General features: G+C 37.8%; 1 protein-coding gene across 21 annotated transcripts in view; it reads left to right on the forward strand.

Annotated features, from left to right (window-relative positions):
• PLEKHA5 (pleckstrin homology domain containing A5) overlaps nucleotides 1–16,409 on the forward strand; it is a 170,204-nt gene that overhangs the window by 60,922 nt on the left and 92,873 nt on the right. The window contains exon 1 of one of the 21 annotated variants that reach the window (XM_037388784.1): nucleotides 327–405. The exons of the other annotated variants lie outside the window; for them this stretch is intronic. The gene's annotated coding sequence lies outside the window, so the exon portion shown is untranslated. Of the gene's footprint in view, nucleotides 1–326; nucleotides 406–16,409 lie in introns of those variants that run through there. 21 annotated transcript variants of the gene reach the window in all.

The raw sequence follows: 16,409 nt of genomic DNA on the forward strand, positions 1-16,409 counted from the left end.
GAAGTAATGCAAATAATTATCTGTGCATCAGTGCAGATTAAAAAAAAAAAAAGGAAAAAGAAAAAAAAAAATCAATACTGCTTGGTGGTAGTTTTGTGTATTCCAGTTAAAGATTTTATATTTGACTTAAAGTTCTGAAATTGTTTGGAAGTAGGCCATCTCATGCTGAGATGAAGCATCAGGCCATTTTAAATTAGATACCGAGCATGCTCATATCAAGTACCCACTCTCTTAGATTTTGCAGCGTGTGTCTCTGTTCCCTGTTAGTGGAGCTGTCATTCTACTGAAGTAGAGGAGAGCACAGCATGCCCTTTTGTCATCTTTCCATCAGTGCACATATGATTTCTCTTGGAACTGGAAACTTGATGTGAGACAAGCCTTGCTGTTAGATCACCAGTATTTTTGGTGAGTCAATATTCATCTCTTTCCTTTCTAATGCCTTTTAGATATCTCAGATAAAACTCAGCTTCATACTTGTCTCTGTTCTCTAATGATGGTATCTTTATGGTACGTATGCATTAATTTCTTTACTGGAGAAGAGTTGCTTTTTTAAAAGGAATGCTAGGCTATTTTGCTCAGAAGTCAAAAAAATGTGTATGTATCTTTTTTTCATCTGACATCAAATTAGCTAACTATTCTAAATATAGCAACAGTTCTTCAACCATCACTTCTCAGTCATTTTTCATTTTCTTTGTTCTTAGTAAATTGGTTTAAAATCTAGGTTGGTTGGTTTATCTCATATTTTAGAGGGAGATTTCGTAGTCTTGCAGAATATAATTTTATTTATGTAAGACAATGCTGAAGGATATTTACAGTATTTGGTTTCAACACAAATTGCCAAACAGGGTAAGTTAACTGTTGTCATCTGTTAGTTTCGCTGATAGATATACATGTATTTCCTTCTTTAACCGGCTAAGAAATAGAAAAAGGCATAATCATTTATAACTTAGATCTTACATATATAGAGATTGGATATAATAGGAATTTCTGAACAAATTTATAGTCTTCATAGTAGCTAAAGTGAATGTTTGATACAGCTTAACATTTAATTAACTTTTATTCAACTGTGGGAAGGCAGGATTTATGATGTGAAGCATTATCAAAGCTTAGTTCTTGCACTTGGTTTAAAATTTTTTTTCCTCCAAAAGTATCTGCAAAATATGACTTTTAAATTCTTTAATGCAATGCATTTAGCTTGTAGCAAAACCTCAGTTGACAATGTATTTTTAAAACATCTAAACTGGGATTGTAAAAAGCAGTGAGTGAATTGATAAAATCTGACACCACCACCCACCCCCCCACCCCCCAAGAAAAAAGTTGGTTCCTAATTACACTTATCTCCCAGTGAATAAAGATGATTTAATATCATGGTTGAACTTCTTGTGTGTTTTAAAGTTTAACTTGTGACATACTAAATACTTCCTAGAATACAATTTGTTGCTGGATTGAGGTTGGAGGTCTTAATTATAATACAGTCACATAGATTTTTTGGATTGGGAGAGTTGCTTGTTTTTACAAGCAGGTACTCTTTATCCTGTTGTGATTGTGCACATGTACTTTAAATAGTCCTCTGGATAAAAGATTTGAATTACAATGGGATAAACTGCTTGTCAGTGAATTCACTGTGCCTGATAAAAGAGATTCTTGCTGAACATATAACCCCTGTTATGATTCCGACTGACCTGATTCTTTGGAGTAAAATCAATAAAACCTTAAGCTTTTTCATTGCCTTGACAGTCGAAGTTGGTAGGGGGCAGGATGGAGAGTGGTGTGTGTGAATCTTGAGTACTTGAGCAGTAGTTTGCTTGATCCCCTGACACAGGGTTCTCAGGGGGAATGATCTAAATGGGTGTAATAGATGAGATTTTTGTTAAAGTCTGAGGATAATGCATTTAATTGAGGCCTTTCTGTGGCAAAGCCTGTCATAACCCATCAGAAAACCTGCACTTTGGCTGCCAAAACAGGGTTCTAGCACACGGCCCTGACAACTGATGAGAGACAGTGAGGGGTAACTGCAAACCTGTGTCGTGCAAAATATATTACTGTTCTGACTTGTTATCTTCAAAGCATGTTATTTCTAATACTAAGTTTTTGCTCTTATAACTAGAATATGTCATTTCATAGTGGTGGTGCTTTCAGGTGCCATGAGCTGGGTGTCTTGGAGATCTGGAAAATGCTATAAAGCTGCACAGATTTGCCATAGGACAGCTTCCAGATGAACAGCAAACCTAGAAAACTTAACACCTTTTAGGAAGGGAACAAAGAGATGAGAAAGGTAAAGACTTGCGGAGCAGGTAACGGGAATGGCAATATAAAGAGGAACAGAATTGTAGAAGGTGAACGTGTGTAAAGCAAGTAGCATTTAGCTGTTTTGGCAGTGTTCCTGTATCAGTGTGAGCATGCAAAAATGTGAGATTTCTGGTTTGGATTGATGAAGAAATTTTGACCTTGGTGTGATTTTCCTGAGATACCCCTTTGAAATAACTTAAGATTAAAAGTATAAAAAGTTGTATTTTAAGGTTTTATAAGGGAACAATTGTTAGTCTCAGGGAAAACAGAAGTTAAATATATCAAATTAAGTTATTTTTACAACCTTGATCTTGTTTATTTTAATCTTCAGAATAATGTTTATCCTTTCCTTTGAAGTGCTTACTCTTGTTAGTTTTCCAAAGAGGAATTCTTACATTATAGTTACAAAGGTTAACTGAAGTTTTACAGGCAAGATGCTGTCTACCCTGCAGTGCTGCTCTTGTCTGTACCCATTTTATGTAGCATATAAGTCCACATTTTGTCATGGGTAGCGTGCACAAAAAATTGCCTTGTGTTTGTAGTCGTAATGGTGATTGCACATAACTAGATGAATTTGAGATCTTAGAGAGCCTGACACCTATATATTTATTACCTTTTGTTTTGCTGTAATTTTATGGTGTTAGTTTTGTTGATTTCTTTATTTATGTGTATATATATATACACATACACACAGAAGATGTGCAGGGAGAGTGAATGTGCGTAAGGGCTGCTGGTTGTACAAGCTTTTCCCGAATGTGTTTAAATTACACTGAATTGAGAATTAAAATGAAAAAAAATATTTAATTCTGTTTCAAAGAATGATATGATTCAGTCATTGTACACAGGCCAGTCATCATTAGGATTTTATTTTATTGGGGATCAACATATTGTAACTTGCAATAAAATACCAGAGTGTAAAGTTTAAGTTCTTACCACTCTGCAATGTAGACCTACCTTTCAGATTTTCAGAAATTCTGGGTAGGTCTCTGGAAGGATCTCTGAGGTGCCCATTGATGTGACTGGCAATATGAGGCATGTAATGCACCTTCTTCTATTATTTTTTGAAGAAGATAAAAAATTTATTCTGTTTTCCACATGAATAAAAAGTTACTGACTTGTGGTGCTTTTTCACTAGGAAAGCAGTATACCTGTAAGAACATGACAGTGATTTTAGTCATTTTGAGGAAGCACCACTGCTGAAATAATGTTTAAATGAATTTTGCGCTGCTTGAGGTTTTTTCACATGTAAAAGTTTGTACAGGACTAAGGAAAAAATCAGAAAAGGATGTGAAGGTTAGGGATGTGGGGTGAAGAGGAACGTCTTGCATATACACCACTTAAGCTGCCTGCCAACTATTTTTTGAACAATTAAAATTTTTTGGACATAGGAGGCTCAGTCTTTTTCCATTCATGTTGGCTTCTAAATGAAAGATTTTACTACTGCTGACAATTGCATCTACTCGGTTCATGTGCCAGATGGAGAGCCTGTCACAATTTTAGACTGAAGGTTGTGTCTAAAAACTTTGTCAGCATTCGGCATCAAATCTTGACCCATTTTAGACACCATGCTGTAATCTGGTACTTTCTAGAGAAGAATGGCATTTTTTAGTTTCGTTTTTTATGGAGTGGAACTATGTTTCACAAGTATGATCTGAAATTACTTTTCCAAATGAAAAAGAAACTGCACACCAGTACTCATTTAAAATAATTGGCTGTAATGTCAGCATCAGGTCTGAGATTTTATGGAAAAATAAAGAAGGCGTTATTAGTTCTTTCTATATGTATATAGTATAAGTTGAGAAACAGGTTTATTAAAGTGCAAACCTAAAATGCTGTAAATTATTTTTAAAAAATCTTCAGCATTTTTGTACCAAGAGTAGAAATGTAAAGAGTTGGCCAAGTCCTTGCTGAATGAGCAGAGAACTGTCTGTACTTTTTCAGTGCACTGAGGTATAAAATGGGTATTATATACAGTCTAATTAAATGATATGAATTTTAGTAGATTTTAGCTGTAAATATAGTAGATCATTGCAATTCAATAATGAATAGCTATTTAGTGGGAGTATCTATCAATAAAAATTTAGAAAAGTATTTTTTATAAAGTAAGTGCTGGTAGCTTTGCATTTCCTAAAAGATGACCAAGAGTAAAATAGTCCTTTTTGTAGGTCAGACTTTCCAGTCCTCAAAAAAAGCACAGGGAAGAGAAAAGGGCAAAAATAAAAAACAAACAAACAAACAAAAAAAAGGTGGGGGGGGCAGGGAAGTACAGGAACGTTTCTCAAAATAGTATGTAAGTTTTAATTTTTTCCTTGAGTTTTCAGCACAGTACAACATCACTTGCCTTATGTGTATACATGCATCCATATTTTTTAAGAGAACCTGGGATACTGTTTTATGCTCTAGAGTACATCAACATTTGAAATATTTTTAGGATATTTGGTCTTATGCATACTTAAATACTGTGGTAAGGAGACAATAGAATGGTATTTAAACATCTCAGTGGCTTTAAGAAAACTAGAATTGAATTGTCATCTTAAAGCTAATCTGAATTTAATGGAGGTGCATGCCATACAGTGATTTACTTGTTTGTAAGCTAGTCGCAAACTGATATTCTTCCAAAGCATGACCATTGAATTAAAAGTTAATTTTTATATACTGCAGGACATTTGAAAGGGATTGTATGCAGTTCATGTTTTATGTTCTTGTCCAAACACTTCAAACACCAAAAGGATTCGATGTTCTGTAGTTTCCCTTTTGTATAGAAATGACTAATAGTATTTCAGTATTTTAAAGTTTATTCACAAATCCGTCTGCATTTATATTTCAGATGCTTCCATTGTAACTTTTGGCTTTATATATAATAATGTGTGCGGGTTTTTTCTAAGGAATTACATAGGCATCATAATATAACCATGTTGGTAGATAATCTGTCATTTGCATTTAAATAAAGACTTTTTAATCAGTGAAAACATGGTGTTTGGTGAAAAAAAAAAAGTGAAAAAAACACTTAGTGGAATGACATTCAAGCTGTTGATAGAACAATATTTGCTATGGAGTCTTCTTACAGAGGTTTCCTTTTTTTTTTTTTTTTTTTTTAGGCCATATTAACTGTGACCCATGATTTAATTAAAGGAGGTGTTCAGCATATGATGGAGGTTTTTGAGGGAAAAATGTTCTGAGAATGAAGAAATGAAAAAACATTTTCAGAACTGTCATTAAAAACCAGGAGATCAGTACAGTTTTGAGCACTTGTACCAAATAGAAATTTGTCTGAGGCAAGACAGTGTATCTTACCTGGCAAATCTTAAATAGATTTTTTAATTTGTTTTTTCACTGTTCTGAGAAGTAGTATTAATTTTTTTTTTCCTTCTGGAGAAAATACGCTAAGGTGTCAAAGTTGTTGTATCCTAGCAAAGAATGAAAAGGCATGACTTAAACAATGCCATTTTCTGTAATGCCATCTGTTTCATCCCACACTGCCCAGTACTTTTGTTTTCTCTATGAGCAAAGAGAAGACAGATATCTTTAGTAGCCCTCATGCTGAGGCTGTCAAAATAAGTACTTTAGTGCTGCCTTTGAAAGTATCTCAAAGTACAGCATGATTGCAGCTATAATGTGTTTCCTGCAGAGGCGGCTTCAGTTACCTGTCTGGTATAGTCTGGCTGCTGCTCAGTGGATCACAGCAATGCCAGTGGGAGGCAGGATTTGCACAGAGGATGAGGGAAAGAGGAGGTCGTGTGAATCAAAGGAAATAATTGTGACTGGTGGAATTTCACCAGGTCCTTAAAGTTATATCCTAAGCTGTATCTTGCAGAAATATCTGTAAGATGTAGCTCGTTACAGATCTTCATTGGTCAAGAAGGAGGAAAACCAGCTACTGAATAGCTTACTTGAGCCCTTTGGAAAGCAGTTAAGACCTTTCTTAACTGTTTTCTAGACCTAGTGAGTTTGATTTTTAAGACTGGTACTTGATAGGTTGAGGCTCAGTTTGATTTCTGACAGCCTTAATGATCAGGATAAGTTGAGAACATTCCCCACAACCTTCCATTACAGCATTAGGATCTCACTATTTCAGTTGTATTTAGTTGCTTTAATGATGAGGAGTATATATCATGATAGTACAAATTGGAACTGGAAACAGAGGTTTAATTAACCAAGGTTGCATAGAAAGTTTAATGAAGCAGAAAGTAAAGCCAAAGGGCATATCCCTGATGCAATTAACTTAATGTTGTGATCCCTGAATAACTGTCAGTGAAATACCTCAGGTACTGAAATGCATGTCAGGGCAGAGCTGCACTTGGCCCCATAGGGAGGAAAGCCAAATAGCCCCAGAGAAACATTTTGTTCAGGAGGTTGGACTGTTTTTGAGATTTTAGCTACCAGCTTTGCATTATCTCATCTAGAAATTCCAGATCACTCACAGCCCATTCTGGTATCCTAACATGCCACTGCCCTGTAACATACTAAGTTTAAGGTCTGTACTTCATCAGTTTGGGACCATGATCACTAAGGTATCCTTGCCCTTTTTCTGTCCTGTAATGATTCTTGTTTCCAGGATATATTGAGATCGATAATTTGACCCACTAGATGTGGGGTTTTATTTCATTAACATGTCTGTGTTGAAATCAAGTAAGAACAGTGTAGATTTTGTTTAAACAGAACTATTAAATATATTAAACAGCGTGGGACTTCAACAGAATTAGATTTATTTAATTTCTTTTTTTTTTGTTATAGTGACACATCTATTAAAGCAGCAACATGTCATCTTCTGACAACTGTGTTGAAGTGATGTTGAGAGATTCTGACTGCAGTCCCCTCCTCCATTTTCACATAAAATTTCTGAAAACCTCTATTGCATCTATGTAAAGCTGGAACAAAGTCTGAGAACTGTATGAAAGAGTAATAACACAGCAGTCAAGTGAATAGAAGCTAAAAGATGTTGGAGTGACTGCAGTGTGAGTGCATGTGGGTGTGTACATATGTGTCTATGCAAGTTTAGCCAGTACTTTACATTAACCCCCACCATGTTGTAGTTTCTCTAGCACTAGACTTTCTGTTCCAGAAAGAACTTCAGCTTCCCAGACTGTGTATTTTTTTCTCTTATTACCTCCATGGTTTTGTTTAAATGATTAAATGAAAATGGTAGAGCATGTCATCTATGTTAGAAACAGAATCCAAAAACATTGAGTAAAAAAGCTTATAACTTTTAACTAGATGGTTTTTCAGACTGTGCCAAATTCTTTGTGACTCTGAAAATGGTTACCAGTAATTCTGTTTCTGTCAATGTTAAATTCATGTTTTCTGACAGGCAGTATTCACTTGCATAGCCAATAGATATGGATCATCAGAACTTATTCTGCAGAGCTGAGCTGTTCAAAATGTGGATCTTGGTATAATTGTTGGAAAAAAATGTGCTGTCTTAGTCTTGAGCACTGAACATTTGATGTCCTGATTATTTTTGAGATATCAAAATAACTAACGCAATTTTGTTTGAGGTACCTCAGTGGAACATACTTGTGGAAACTGTTCCAGTGAAGCTAAGCAATCACTGGGAAAGTATGAACACTTTCAAAATCATTGAAAGAGAGTGGGAGAAAAATTCTTACAAAGCTGCTTCTTGCGCCATTGTCCTAATCCTCAAGGAAAGTCTGCAATATGCATTTGAATGGCAAGCATGGGAAATTCAGAAATCTATTAGATCTTAAAACTCATTAAGTCAGTGGTTTTATACCAGGTAATTTTCTTGTCTGCTTCAGCTAATCCCACCATTTAAACACCTTCCCCTTTAGGGGGAGAAAAAAAAGGAATAATAGTAATTAAAAAAATATTATTAAAAAATCTTGCTCCCATCTACTGGGCTCTGAAGTCCTCTTCTCAGCTGGTCTGATAAACATACCTAATTTCCACTCAGCATGATGGTTTTCAGCTTTCCTGAATTGGTGGGCATTGCTGCCTTTGCTTCAAGCTTGAGCAATGGGTCTTGCTTTGGAGTCCTGTAACTCATTTCCAGTGTTGTCAGTAGATGTAACAAAAGATGCTGATCCTTGTGTAAACCTTGCCTTGCTGGCTTCAGTGCTGCTTGTAGTAATGCTAATACCAGCATTTGACATGATTACTCCATGTGGCTAGCATTCATTTTTATTGACAGAACATACTCTTTCTAGATGGGTTGGTCAATTCATTGTTTTGTTCCTCAGAATAAATGAGGGATGTGAAGGCTGGCTAGAACTGCTTCATGACAGTCCAAAGACTTTGACTTAATAGCACACAAAAACATCAAAGTATGCAAAGATAATGGAAGTTATTATTTCTCTGTGTTAGAAGTACAGGGGTGGTACAGGAATCCTTGGAAATAAGTGAAAGAACTCCAACCTAGAAGTTCTTTAGAAGCATTTTAAACCATATTTATTGTAAGATCCTTTGGGATCTAATGATCTAATCTATTAGATAACATTGAATTTGTGTAAATGTTGCACACTTAGGTATGTTATATTTAAAAGAAATGCAGCATGTAGGTTGTTTTCAATATCAGTGTTAGAGAATTTTTGGATTGCTTAAAACCTCTGGTAAATTTAAGAATTAGTTTTTCAGTTAACTTTCTTAACTTTTACTTGCCTCCAGTGGCTTCAGCTTGGACCAGTGAGATTTGATAATTTATTTTCTTAAATACACTGTTTAAAGTCTTGTGGTAAAGTTTTAGTCCTTCACATGTGGGTTCAGTATCTCACCTCACCTCATTCAGTGCATGAAATACAAAAGAACCCAAGGGATTTTTTATCATTCCTTAAGCTTATTGAAGGTGACTGATAAGTAATCACAGGATTACTCCGTTCGAAAGTGACACAGGTTGTCACTTGTCCAACATCCTGCCCCAAGTGGGGTCAGTCTTGAGCTCAGACCATGCTGTGGAGGGATTTTATCCTGTGTGGTCCTGAGAGCCCCCAAGGATGGAGACTCTACAGCTTCTCTGGGCAATCTGTCCCACCACCTGACTGTCCTGCATGACAAAGTTTTTACTCATGTGTGGTCTGAACCTCTCAGGTTTCCATTCATGTCTGTTGTCTCTCAACCTCTGCCCACGCTCCATTGTGAAGTGCTTGCTTTCATTCTCCTCTCCTTGTAGGTACAAGCAGGCTGCTGTTAGGACCCCAATGCCATCTCTTCCCCAGGCTAAGCCACCCTCAGCATCTCCTCACAGGACCACTGCTGCAGCCCCTGACCATCTTGGTGGCCCTCTGCTGAACTTGTGGCAGTTTGTCGATCTCTCTCGTTTGAGGGGGAACAAAACCGGACATGGTCTTCCAGATACGGCCTAACAAGTGCAGAGGGGACGATCCCCCCTCCCCGCGAGCTCCGGGCCGTGTCCCCGCTGCCCGGCCCGGGTGGCCGCTGGCCGTCCCTGCTGCCGGGGCAGGGCTGGCTGGTGCCCAGCTCGCTGCCCACCGGGCCCCGGGACCGCTCGGCAGAGCTGCTCCCCAGGCCGGGCCCAGCCGGGGCGGCTGCCGGGGCTCGTCCCCCCGTGGCTCGGCTCTGCCTTCGCCCTGCTCAGGGACACTGGGCCCTCGGCCTGGCAGGGTCCTGCTGGGTGGCAGCCCCCACCTGCAGATTGGTGTCATCTGCAAACTTGGTCTGATCCACCTACTTTTGTCATTTTCTTGAAGGCTCTTGTTCTCTCTGTTCCCCATTTCAACTTCTGCATATTGTGTTTTTGAACCCATGTAGACTATCTGGCCATCTCTTGGCATTAATCCAACCGTATCATAGTCTCCAGTTAAATCTTTGGTCACTGCATTGGATGTTGGCTTCAGTGTCATTCCCTGTGATTTATCTGGGTTTGTGCCATCTGTTGGCTTGTCGCTGAGCCTTCCCTGGGTGTGTGTAGGTCAAACAATACCTTATCTTGACCAAAACAACAGTCTTTCCAGGTTTTTGGTACTAAATAGAAAACAAATTTGTCAGAGGGTTGCCACAGCAAAGTAGCTACAGTGGCGCTTATTAATAAGGGTTTGCTTAGCTGCAATATAGCACATGAGGCTTTGCAGGAAGCTTTTCGGTCAATATCAGGTCAATTTCGCCTATCAGAAAGTTTGAAATGTTCATGTTAATGTTTAGTGGCTGCCTCTCTTACACTGTTGCTAAATGTTGCAGTTCTGTTGAAGCAGCGACTAGACTGCAGGTCATGCCCCTTATGCTTGGCCGTGGCTGTTGGCTTCTCAGGGAACTGGGATTTCTGAGTCTTAAATTAGAAATCACTTTTCATAAGCAGCGTATAAATTTCAAATAGAGGTCAATTGGTTGTTAGATGAGGGTAAATTGCATATAAGGTACCAGTAAGATAAGCCAAAAGTATTTGAAGTAACGTAACTTTGCAGTCAGTCTTTGAATATAAAAGATTGCTCTTTACATAAGTGTTTGAGGATATGTCTTAGATATGCCTTTACTGTTAAAGTTACACTAAATGTCAGAATTACTTTCTAAAATACTCATTTGTTTCACCTTTCAGAGAACACTGTTCTTACTATGCTCACTTTAAAAGCTTACTGAAGCTTCTGAAAAGGGACACGTCAGAACACTGATAAGAATAGGCAAGTGATATCTGTGTGGCAGCAGCTCTGAGCTTTTTTTTTAACAGAAGACTGCTACTAATACTACTATCTAAAGTATTTTTGTGTTTAAAGATGGCGTTTTTATTATAACCTGGGAAAATGGCTGCCAATTTTAGGATTATAAATCAATTTAAAATCTCTTTTCATTATCAATGACTTCATATTTATCAGTTCCTAAAACTTTTTTTTTTGTTTTATAAATATGGGTTCAAGATGAATGTTGATTTGGTCTGTTTGTTCATTTTTTTGTAGAATAAAAATCTCCTCTAAGTACTAGAAACTTTCAGTTTGAAGAACCTTCAAGAACAGTACTGTATGAGCAAGTGATGCTTTTTTTAATGGCCTCCTGGATTATTTTTTTTTTGCCACGGGGGGGAGCAGTAGGCTGTGACAGGCTTCAGGGAGATTCAGGTCTTAGTGCTGAGCTGTGGGAAACTGCGGGTCCTTCAGCTGGCACATGCTTGAAAATCTGTTTTACAGTGAATAAAAGTCCTAGATAATCAGGTTTCATGATTGCTTTTTTCTGAAGAGTTACATTCTGAATTTGGATTGGGTTAAACATGAAGCATATTTTAGAAAAATGAAGGAAAGAAAATACCCTTTACGTTATTAGTAGTATGAAGAGTAGATTGAGGCTGGTGTCAGCTTAAGTAGAGCGATACAGTTATTCTCTGAAACTATTGGTTGCAGCTATGCCCAATGGCACGCTCCTTCTTAGCAGGAGAGTGCAATCTAAGTGACTACATCACTTGGATTGGGGTGCATTTTGCTTTAATAGAAGATGCTGTAGTTGAGAAATGTAAGTAATTTTTTAAATTAATAAGTGCATGGCTGTTGTTTTAACCAGACATTTGCTTTAATCCTGGTATTCCAGAAATAAATCTAGAAATAGTTTCCTTCCTCTAAAAGCATTGGAAGGGAGGAAACATTCATTTTCATTGTTTCTTTTCATTTTAAATGCATAGAATCAAATGCTGTGAGCATGTAAGGTACTTTAAACATGTTATTCTAGAAAGACTAACAGCTCTAAATGATGACTGTTTATTCCCAAGCTTATTTGGGGTTCATTCTCGGTGTTTATATATCTCATTCATTGAGCAAAAGTGTCCCACATGCTGTTGAGACCTTGTTTTCCCTGCCAAGGTTGCTGGATTGGTAATGTTCCTGTGGTATGCAGGTTCTATTACATATCTGTAACCTGTTTGTTTGGGGCAGAACAAGATATTCCAGTTGCAAGCCAAGGCTGGGCTTTCCCTTTGGAAAGATTTGTTCTGTCTGTTCTGCCAACAGCAAGCAGTCAAAATTCCTACTCCAAAATTTATTAATTTTTTTTGTTCATTGTATATAGAGCTTAAACTAAGCAGAGCAAGCTTAAAGAAATGCTAGAGCAACACATCGGTGTTTTTGGTCATAGATTTACCGCAATTCCATGGATATAGTCGAAATACCAGAAGACAGCCAGTAGGTCCTGGAGCATACCAGCAACCTGGATTTCTTTGCAACCAGGACCAGTGAGTCTTTCCTATGAGGTCATTTGTTGTTCTACCTCTTCTTTCTTGTTTTGACAGATATAAGCTGCCTCAAGGCCACTTCCTCCTCACATTTCTTTTTTAAAGTGACATTCAGTTAAAAGTAATTTTCTGACTGGTGTTTGAAACAGCTATGGACTCTTATTCTAAGAACAAAAACATCTGAGGGTGCTGAGTAAGCTGTCAGGTGTCACAGTGAGACTTTTTTATCAGTGTGAAGAACCATGATGACTGGAAAAAGGCAAACATTACTGTTTTCAAAATAAAAGTAAGAAAGAGAATCCAGGGAACCTAAACACTGATCAACTTCACTTTTTTCCCTGGGAATGTTATGGAGCAAATTCTCATGTAAACTATTTCTAGGCTTACGAAGGATTGGAAGGTAATTGGAAACAGCCAGCATGAGTGTGTTAAGGAAAAATCTTGCTTGACCAACCTGACTACCTTCTATGACTATCTCTACAGGTGAGGGGGGGAAAACAGTGGAAGCCACCTACTTTTAGCAAGGCTTTTGATGTATTTTCATTTAGTAGCCTTATATCCATATGAGGGGGTGTGAACTGGACAAATGGACTACAAAGGTGGGCGAAAAACTGATTGCACCATCAGGCTTAAGGATTACCAATCAATAGTTTGAAGTTTTAAATGAGGGACTGTTTACTAGAAGTCTTTCTCAGAGTTGATAATGGTGTGAAACTATTTTAACACTCATCAGCAAGTTGGGTGGTGAGGTGGAATGCACTATCAGCAAGTTCCATGATAACACCACCCTTGGGAGGAGAGGTTGGTATGCCGAAGGGAAGGGCGGTCATTCACAGAGACCTTGGCAAACGGGACAAGTGAGCAGACTGGAACATTCTGAAGTTCACCAAAGGCAAACATGCAGGTGGAGGAGCAGTATCCTGGAAAATGCCTAAACTGCAGTCTTTCATTACCTGCACGGGTTTTATAAAGGAGACAGACTCTCCTCAGAAGTGCCCAAAGAAAGGGCAAGATGCAGTGGTCATAAATTCCAGTAAAGTACATTCTAACAGGTGAAAATAAAAAGAAATAGTAGTAGTCAAAAAACAAACCACAAAGCTTTTGAGCACAGAGGGGCTATGGCATCATCATTCTTGAAGATTTTTAAGACTCGGCTAGACAGAAGCCTTTGCAACCTGATATGGTATTGAAATTATCTCTGAGCATGGGGCAGGACTTGATGACCACCAGGGGTCTTGGCCCAACTTATGTTTTTGTGGGAGTCTCATTTATATGGAAAATCTTTTTGGCTTAAGGTTTTTATACAGCATAGCGCTTATCCTGAGACTGTCCATAAGACAGCCTGTTGCAGTCATCACAAGCACATTCCCTAAACTGTATCTTTAAAGACCTTAGTGATAACATGAAAATAAAACCTTAAATTCCATGTAAAATACAGGTAAGCTTACGATGTGGTCATCTGTACATATGTGCCCAAAGCAATTTTATTTTCCCCTGCTCCTTTGACCCAGTTAGGTTTTGTCTTTATATTGGCTTGATGGGGGTGGGGGGAGAAAAAAAAATTCTTCTTACTTGAAAACAACAAATTAGGTTTACTGCAACAGTCCATACCTGGGATAGTATGCTCAACAGTGCCAAATTGTGACTAGTTGTCCTGCTTTGATTCATATTTTCAGGATTAATCTCAGCTATCTTACATTTTTATGATATTAAACTGTTCAAAATTCTGTGCTTCAGCACTGAGTGCTCTCTCGTTTTGCAGGCTGTTCAGAAGTGGGGAGTTAGATTTTTGTTCTGAAGTAATTATTTTCATTTTTTACTAAAATCAAAAACTGGAGATTAGCAGGAAGTTGTAATTTAATACTAAGTTTTTCATCCATTCAAAATTAGCCCTTACCTGATGGTAAGCTACCATGTCTTGAACCTCATAGTTCTCTCTCCTAGTTGCCTTGGTCCTGCTTGTCTTTGTCTTCAAACATCATGTGCTGATGCTTAATGAAATCTTAACTCTGAAATCAGGGATGGAGGCTATTAATGAAACTTAGATGCTTCTGGAAATAGCACAGCTCTTAGAAGGAGAGGCATTAATGCTGTGGAACTAACGGGAGATCAGTTACTTCTATAAAGGCTGTTGTTTGTTAACAAAAAAGGAGGAAAAGATTACCAACTTGATTTCAAGCAGTGGGTCAATTTTATACATGAAACGTGCAAGCAAGTGAGAAAGGGAAGCGTAGTTTTCAGTATTGATCACTTAACACATGACTGATGGTAAAACTGCAGTTTTTCAGCTGATTCCTGGACTGTTAACTTTTGGCTTCAAGTCTCATATTCCGTACCTTTTTGGAAAAACCTCTGCTCAGGTTTTGCACTCCAGACTTTTGCCATTAAGTGTGACAGGTGAAATTGTTTCAAAATAGGTCACTTGCCTTAAGGGTTAGCGCTTGTGGATTTTGACGCCAGCCTCCTTCTGACACAGAAAAGTTGTATGATCTCACCCATTAACAAGACCAGCCTCATTTAACGATTTTTTTATTTCCAGATTCTATATCTTGGACAACCTTCATCTGTTTGTTCTAGCCTCAAGCATTATTTACCTTGTCTAGTGTTTTATCTTTCACAGCTTAGAATCACCTTTATGTAGTGTAGTCCTGCTTCATACTGCTTGGCCAGGTGAGGCTTATTCCTGTAATCTCTCTTAGAATGAGTGGTCATACTGGCAAATTAATTATTTGTTTCTTTGTTCTGGTTTAAAGTAATGGTATAAGTAATTTACATAGCTGTGCTACTTAATCATATTCTGGCTCTTTTGTTTTTCGACCTTTCTCAGGTTATGGACCCATTAGAAAAGGGGCAAAAGCAGTTAGTGGGAAGTGCAGATTTTCTCCATGTTTTACCATAGAAGTAGCCACAGGACGCAGAGGTAGAGATCTCAGGTTAGAACCATCCGTGTGCCTATAGGATGCCATTCACTTTCTTGTCTTTTAACAGCTATTTTGTTAGTTAGGGATATCACCTTACAATTGTACTCCTGAATTTTGTTCCACCATCATTGCTTCTTACCTCTTTGTTATCCATTTCTTTCTGTGTGAAACTTGTCTGTTTCTCATATTTTAATGAATATAGCTCATATGTCTGATGATGCCCCATGGCTTTGTCACCAGCAGACTTCATTACATATGCCTTTCTTTTTAGTTACCAATGAAAACACTAATTTTAGGTTAGTCCTCTGAACAAGATTGAATTCTCTAAGTAGTATTCTGTGCATCCATTGCTTCCTGATTTTGCATTTGGCTGCTTCTTTTTAACCAGTTTCTTCCCTGCCCCAACGGCAGCCTGTTCCTGTGGATTTATTTCTGTTAGTTCATTCTGCCTCCTGGCTCTCATGGCTGATCCTGTTCATATTGACAGATACTGCCAATATCCGAGGAAGAATATTACTTGGGTTTTGATCCCCACCTCAGCTAACTCCTGTTTTAACTGCTTTCTGACTGCGTACCAGTTTGGGGTTTTTTTCCCAGTCCTTATTCTTTCTGTCAGAAGAATGTTTCTAGTACCTAACTTAAGTTGCCATTTCTCTATTTTGAAGGCCTGTATATTCTTTCTTGCTTGTTCCTTCATCCTTCCCTTAGAATTCCTCATCTTACTCATGCTGGTTCATTTTAAAAAAGTAGTAATTTACCTTGTGAATTTTGAACCTTTTGATGCAAGATTCTTCTCTTTATAGGTCACAGATAATTTCACTAATTAAACATCAAAAAAATTTCAGGCCTCTTCTGTACTGCAAGACTTGTACTGCCCTTAGTCTAGTTGACTGAAGGCTGTACTTGCCCACACAGTGCCCCTGTTGATTACTAACCAGCTCTAAATTAGCATAGTTGTTGGTTCAGGACTGTTGAAGATCTGTGGGCTGTCACATTTAAAGATGTGTGATGTTAATTTGAAAATATTCATGAAGATAATCTTTGATGTTTATGGTTTAATATGAAATATCTCTGTCCATACC

The sequence above is a fragment of the Falco rusticolus genome, chromosome 5 (genome assembly GCF_015220075.1).
Source record: "Falco rusticolus isolate bFalRus1 chromosome 5, bFalRus1.pri, whole genome shotgun sequence".
Classification (NCBI taxonomy): Eukaryota; Metazoa; Chordata; class Aves; order Falconiformes; family Falconidae; genus Falco; species Falco rusticolus.